General features: G+C 35.4%; 1 long non-coding RNA gene across 1 annotated transcript; it reads left to right on the top strand.

The window, feature by feature from the left end:
- Positions 1-3713: 3713 nt before the first annotated feature.
- Positions 3714-6956, top strand: LOC127241959 (uncharacterized). Its single transcript, XR_007836675.1, has 3 exons — positions 3714-3928; positions 5976-6083; positions 6455-6956. It is a non-coding gene; the product is annotated as an uncharacterized LOC127241959 (long non-coding RNA).
- The last annotated feature ends 852 nt before the right edge of the window (positions 6957-7808 follow it).

Raw genomic sequence — 7808 nt, 5'->3', positions numbered from 1 at the left:
AGGCCCATGTGACCGACCACCATTCGCGGAAAGTTTCAATTGAAGCTAGAGAAGTTCTGAATGGAATGTAGGAGTTACAAGTTATGTAGTTGGTGAGCTGGGATACATAAAGGGCGATTAATTCAAGAATGACTTTCCCATCTGGACTTTGAATTGTTAAATGTGGATGGGTGATGGGACTAGGCAAGCCTTGCTGGCATCCGAATTGGCGTGCTAAAAACTGGGGCTGATAGCTGAAGGTATAAAACGCTTTGTGCCCCTTCTTGTCGATTTTCTTGATGATAAATAAGGACTTGGGCTTAAGAGCAGCATCCCAGGAGAAGGAATAAGTGGGATGAGGAAGTGGGTCTGGTTCGGACAAAGGTGAAGATACAGGGAATGGCCAAAACAGGCCAGACGCATAACCGATGTACTTTCTATGTATGTAAAAATAGGAGTTATTACGATCATCGGCTAGAATGGCAGTAATGATTGGGTCGGATGCTTGAAGGTTGTTGCGACCTAAACAAAGTCGGTTAAGGGCTATTACTAGAGATTTGTCAGGTGGTGGTGCAATAGGGGGGTGGCCGAGTTGAAACGCTTCAGGGAAATAAAGACGGAACCACAATTCTAAAAACCAAAAAGGGCCAGATGTGGCAGTATCTAATTTTTTACCATCTTTATCTGTAAGACGGGTGCTAACCCTGGACAGTCCCTCAAAAAGATTGGCAAGGAAGAGGGTCCCCAACAAGAAGAAACGACCCGAAGCTATATGTATGGCTAAATCAAGGTGAGAAGGGAGAACACATTTTGAAAGGGAAACTACAACATACTTACAGAGCCAAAAGAGCAGGAAGGTCGTATGCTCCCCGTCGGTCACAGGGGTCCCGTCTGCTCCTTGCTGGCCGTTTAAGAATTTGGTCCAACTCCATTCCTTAACGCTAGCTAGTAACCAGCCCAAATGGTCTGCATTGGGCTCTTGCCCATCTAGGGCACCCATTACAGGGTCTTCCCCCACAATTGGGAGATGTGCGATCATGGCCACATCCATGAGTGTGGGGCTGATGGGGGTTGTTGGAAGAAAGAAGGCGCACATCTCAGGGTGCCAGAACGCTGCCATCGCTAAAAGAACCTTCTCATGTAGATGGCATGGGAGTGTAGACAGAAATATGCCCTGGTCGATTTGTTGATTTTTCCATTGATCCTGGAAGTGTTCTGCTACCCTTTTGTACCAGGTGCGGTAGGATCTTTGGGGTCCGTCAGATGAGTTTTGATGTTATCATGGAGATGGATAGCATTGTCGTTGGGGTTGTTGATGGCTAGTAGATTGCCTGCCTCCAAGACCTCTCTCATTCGATTGGAGTCTTCAGGGGTAGTGCAGTATGGGCGGATGGTTGGAGTAAGCATTTTCGTCGCCACAAAAGCTGTTTCGGGGACTGATCCATCGAAAGGAAGTACAGGTATATATTGATTTGCCATGGTTCTGGAGTTGCAAAATTCGAGGAAAGATGAAAGGCTGATTATGAGGTTGCAGAGTTTGGTGGCCCAGAATGTGTTGCCGTAATTGATTGCAGTTGCAGAGACGGTTCTGCAAAGGAGGTATGGTTGTATATATGTTGCGAACTTCCAAACGGCGATTGAGGAATGACGTTTGAAAGTCCGATGGCGGCGGACAAGTTACGTATGAAATTTATAATTAGCTTAAAGAGCCAAAGTTAAAGGGAAAAAATAGGTCTACAATTGGGTTTGTTGGACTGATTAAGGGGTGTTCCGAGAAAATCAGGTGAAATAGATGTATTTCTAAGGAAATAGCAGGTCGGAAGGTCCGCAGGTCGGAAGCTCCGCAGGTCGAAAAGTCTACAGGTCGGAAGGTCTACAGGTCGGGTGGTCCATAAGGCGGAAAGTCTGCGAGTCGGATGGTTTACAAGTCGGATGGTTTGCAGATCGGTTGGTCTGTAAGTCGGGAGGTTTGCGGCTGGACCAGCAAGTCCGATGGTTTGTAAGTTGGGAGGTTTGTGGCTGGACCAGCGAGTCGGGAGGTTTGCGGTCGGACCAACAAGGCGGAAGGTCTGCAGTCGATCCAATAAGGCGGAAGGTCTGCGATCGGTCCAAAAAAGGTGGAAGATTCGTGGTTGGAAAGAAAAATCGGTTGGTGTGGAGGTCGGATACTGGGTTGAGAGCGAGTAAGAGTGATAATTTGGTCGGCTGAGGGCACGTGTCAGCAGAAGAGGAGTTAGCAGACGGTTGAAAAAGAGGCGTTATAACCGTTCGGGCGACGGTTTCCAGTACCGTTTCTGAAAAGTATTTAAGGATTGAGATTTGCAACTGACAGAGTATCTTCAATCATCTTCAAACGACGAAAAAGCAAGTGATTCGGGGATCATCATTTTTAATTTCCAGTATTTTAATTTCCAGTTTATTTTCTATACCGTACAATGTTTAGAGATTTCTAATCTCAGGCGCTAAATATATCAAATTCGAAGATATTGCCTATTTTCGGATTTTACTTTTTTATTGTTGAAAAAATACATCAACAATATTTTAAATATTTTGTTTTATGTTTAGGAAGATTTAGAAAATTGGAGAAATTTGTGTGTAACATATATGTTATTTTTGCGTTAATTAGAGAATTTACCTTTTGGAAAACGGTCAAAGATATATGTTGCAAGCTAATTGCTTTCTTGAATTCATAACATATCATTTGTTTCGACAAATCAGATTAATCATTAACAATATCCAATTTTATTTTTTGAAATAGTTTCGTTGATCAAAGTAGCTTAAACATAAGAGATGATATATATATATATATGTATGCATAGGAACGAGTATTTGTATTGCGCCATTGATTTCCTAAGTGCGTTTTATAGTTCAACATTATTTTTAGCGATCCGGTGCTGAATTTATCACCTTGCTGAACAAATCATATTCGTTAGATTTTAAAAATTGATCTAAGAATCTAAATTAATTTAATGGACAATTCGTTAATTATAATATTGATTTCTTTATTTATGGACTTGATTTTAAGTATTGAAAATATGAAAATATATAATTATATAAACAATTTTTTATTTAGTGTGAGAAATTTTTCATATAAAAAATAATTAGTTTTAATTTCAATATTACTCGTTCGAAGTACGAAATCATCAAAAAATAAAATAAATTTTTGCAATGATATCGATCAACTTGAAAAAGAACTATTTCAAAATATTATGAATGAAAATTATATTAATTGAAGTTTGAATCCCTATAAATTGTAGGGTCGAGAGTATTTTTTATATATTTGTTTTTCCTGCATCCACTACAAAAAAATTGAACTTTTGAAGTGGGTTATTGTTCCCTAACAATTATTGCATCACAAAAAGTGGTTTTTGTTACGAATTATATCGAGACAAAAAAAAAATTGGTGGTCAACCTTTTTCTTTTCTTTTATTATGAAAATTTATCTGTAATAAATACAATTTTGACGAAAAATTATCTTATATATTTGTTACGAGGACACACCTCAACAAAAAAATAAATATTATAAATTAAAAAATTAAATTCAATCTAAAATTATTTAAAAGAAAAAATACACGCTTTCCATAAATTTCAAAAATTATTTAGAATAATTTTCTTAAAAAAAATAAATCCAATCTAAAATTTTTATTTTAAAAAAATGAAAAATGTGAATGTGCTTTCTATGACTTTCGTACTTTCATATATATAATCAAAACACTTAGAAAAATTTTAAGTATTTCTCTCAATCAACGAGATTACAGAGTAGTTTCCGATCCGAAATGCCGTTGCGTCCACCCATTCTCCACCGTCGCCTACACCCTCGCTCCGTCATCGATGGTGGAAGGTAGCCAAGAAATTACCGTAAACTGGCAACCTTCATCGCCTAGGTTCAAAGGCAGTCGTTCGTGCTACGTTTTAGGGCACAAAATCGACGGGTGAATTAGAACGATTGGTTAGCCTAACGTGTTTGTGTGTTTGATGTTCTTTTATAGTATAATACTCATCTAGTTGATGTTCATTTGTTTGATTAAGTTTCTGCAACATAGGTTTTTGGATTTAAAACCTAGGTTTCGCATCGATAATTAAAATTCGATTTTTTGGCTTTTGGATAATATTATGGTTGAAATTATTTTGTTGGTAATTACACAAATGTAATGGGAATAAAAGAAGTGGTATCAGGGCTTTCTCGAGTTTTTTGAGAGGATTACTGGCATTTGCAATGTCTGAGTTTTTGGAGGGGATTAGCCGGATTTTTATAAAACAGATTGTGTTAGCTTGTTCATAGAGTAAAGCTTATTTAGACATGCTCAAGGAGAAGTAGTTTTTTTGTCTCAATCTACTCACCAGAAATTGGTTTGTCCGTTTTGAGTGTGTGCTTCTCCGACTGTCATTATGCATATCTATGCATATTGAGGTATTAAACTCAATATAAAAGGATTACATTGATAAATTAAGTGTAGAATGTTGACAAGGGAGTATGTACAAATCCCCATTCCTTACACACCATTTATCTATTTACTTCAATTATTATTATATACCATTATCTATTATGGAAATGTTTTTCTAGAGTTTCTAAAGCTTATTAAAATGTACCTAACTTCATCTTAATATTTAACTTTCAAGTTTACAGAACGTTTGCATTCTGCTGCATGTGCTGTGCAGCTAGTTCATTCCCTCTAGGAGAATTATCCTGGACAAAATAAGCAAGTACATTGTGATAATGCTTAATCCTTGATAAGTAAACATAAACTTTCAATGAGAATAAGGTTAATGAGACACCGACAACATTTCTTACTCATTGATGCTAATTTCTCTTCATATGCTTCAAATGTCTTCCTTGCTTGCTTGAGCTCTTCATTCATTGAGAGCAATTCCGTGCAACGGTTAAGTTTCGGCAAATTCTACAATCATCCTTATCTTTTAAGCATTTTAATAGCATTTGTATTCATATTATTTGGGAAATGATAATATTAGGAACATCCTCCACAACATAATTTGAGCTAAATATACCTTTCCAATTAGAAAGTGAAAGTCCTCTGTTAATAGCTTGTCCCTTTTGGATGCAACGTCTTCAGCTTTATGGACCTGATAGTATATCATTAACAATGTTCATGTAATGAATGACAAGGGGACTACAATACCTATTGTATAAGATATAAAGAATTTTACCAGCAAAGACTTACCATACCTGTGACATACTCCACAACAATATCCTTAACAAGCGAAACAATCTCGGGAAGTGGCTGAAATAAAACAATTGCAACATGAGTGTCATTTAACTAAATTTAGAGGATAAAAACAAATTGATAAATGATGCATCTCATGGATTAGAAAGGCTAATCTTGCCAGCATCCAAGTTACATACTACTGTAAGAAATATAGATATACTTCCCGATTGTAACCATCTATATAGTTAGATTATAAACTTCTGCTGGGCTATAACTTTATAAACAGGAAGCATGTATTGAGTTTACATTCCCTCTAATCAGATTGTGGTAATTTTAACAAGGAATTAAATACATCAAAACATTTGGATCAGTTGCCTACATAATTAAAAACTTATATTGCAAGGATAAGAAGTTTAATAAAAGCTAGGATAGATGCATACATTTTGGATATACGGGAGAAGCCATACATCATGTGCTGCACTATTACAACGAGATCAACAAGAGTGTTAAATTGTAAGCTTTAGAAACTCTTATTTTATATTAGTATAGCTTAACAATCTGCTGCATTTTTATGGATTGTCTAAATTTTAAAGCCAACTATTTAATCCCTTTACTAGTTGCCCTGCCTGCGGAAAATTAGTTCGGTTTGCTAGAGTTGGGTTACTTTCTGCCTTCGCCAATTGCCGGTTTATTTATTAATTTCTAGGTGAATTAGTTTAATTTTTGTTAGCCTAGATTAGTTGGTATAGATTCTTCTCCATCTTGTTTGTGTAATCGGGATATATTTTCCATTCATTTACACTTATTGGCTTTACTTTGAAAACATTGCAGGGATGGTTCAGTTCCATGAAGGTCGCCGGACTGTTCTGGATCTCCAAATATTGTGAAGAATTCTGTTAGCCCTCGGATGAAGCTCTAGATATCCCTCGAATATTCATGGTATGTTGCTTTAATAAGACAATGATCTCATCAGACCTGAATTATTTATGTACTTTTGAAAATTGGTTTTCATTTTATTTGCTCTTGAATACATTTCTCAGAATATTGATCGCAACTGCTATAAGAATATTCGTATTTGATTACTTGTAAATGCAGAACATTGTTTCTCTACTTTAGTTTTATTCTAGAGGTAATATTATTTCTGCTATAAATTTTTATTTTTTTGACAGTACATGAAACTGAGCATTTATGTTCTTTAGAAAGAAAAAAAAAACCACAGTTGATTAAACGTAAAGTATTATGAAGTGAAGGTGTATGTTTGGTTAATATTGTTCTGTATATGAATGCTAACCTATGAATTAGTGGCGTAGGGCCAAATTTTGCTATTTTTTCATTTGGTTTAGGCATCAAATTCAGAGTTGTTCTTTGATTAATGACTTTTTGAAGAGTTGTGACCAATGCTGGAAAATTCGAAGATGTACATGAAGAATACTAAGAGTGATGTTTATTCACTTATTTTGATGGTGTGATTTAGTTATCTAAGATAAATTACTAATGGGACACAACACACTGATTGTAAAGATAAAATTGTTACTATATTTTGACCATTTATTTATTTTCTAAAATTTATAGCTGAGCTGCAATTAATTGAATGATTGAGCCAACCAACTAAGAGAGCAAGCAGGTTAAATGGCTGGAAATATTTGAACTTGTGATGGTAAATTTGGGTCATTTTAAAATGGTTATATATACAGCCACATAAATGCCATCATAACTTATGTCCCATACATTTGTTTACAATAACATAAAATGTTGGAAAACATTTTGTTTTAATTCCAAAAGAAATTCGGACGAACAAGGCTTAGAATTTTGACCTTATTCTCCTATGATCTAGTGATGAATTAAAGTCTTCTTATTGGTTGAGCTGCTAGCTCGATTTTAGTTTCTCTATCAAGTAACATGTTGGCTTTCAATGTGCTAGTATATAGGACTTTAACTGAAGTTATAACATATTTTACTTCACTATGCGTCTTTCTCTATATATATGTTAATTATGGATACATTTAATAAGAAAATTCAATATATTTTCATTTACTGGTTGTTTAATAAAAAATAAAAAAAGTGTGTGATAACTTTCATTGCCATTATTTTGATGGTTTTGAAAGTTGATTTGACCTTTATTTTTTATAATTTATATGCCCTCACGTTCTGAGCTTATGTGTTTACTGCGAGTAGTAGATATTGTAAGACCCCGTAAAATAATCGCCGGAAGTTTGTTGGAGTCGGACAAATTTTATTTTGGGCATAATTTATTTTGGTCTTTTAGTGTAATAAATTAAAGAGTTGGGTTTAAATTAGAAGTAGAAATTGAGTTTGGGTCAAAGTAGAATAAAATAATTAATAAAGGACTAAGTATATTATGTTAAATAAAAGAATAAAATAATAAAAAAAAGAAGGAGCAGCAGCAGCCAGCACACCCGCCAGCGCCGCCGCCAGTCCCCTGCTCTCCCTTGGAGTTCTTCTTCTCCAAAATTATTCCTTTTGGTCTCTTCTCTTGTGTAAGTGGGATTAATCTAGGATGGATTGATATGTTCTAATCCCTAGACCCTTCTATTGATATCTTTTTCAATATTTTTGTCAAATGGGTTTGCCCTAAAAGTGTTAGGTTTTGCCAATTTCTTCTAAGAAGTTGATTATAATGTTTATGTGAAGATTATTATTGGA

The sequence above is a fragment of the Andrographis paniculata genome, unplaced genomic scaffold (genome assembly GCF_009805555.1).
Source record: "Andrographis paniculata isolate CXL003 unplaced genomic scaffold, ASM980555v1 Contig86END, whole genome shotgun sequence".
Taxonomy (NCBI): Eukaryota; Viridiplantae; Streptophyta; class Magnoliopsida; order Lamiales; family Acanthaceae; genus Andrographis; species Andrographis paniculata.
The sequence above is the reverse complement of the archived record's forward strand: the minus strand, read 5'-3'. Positions and strand labels throughout refer to the sequence as shown.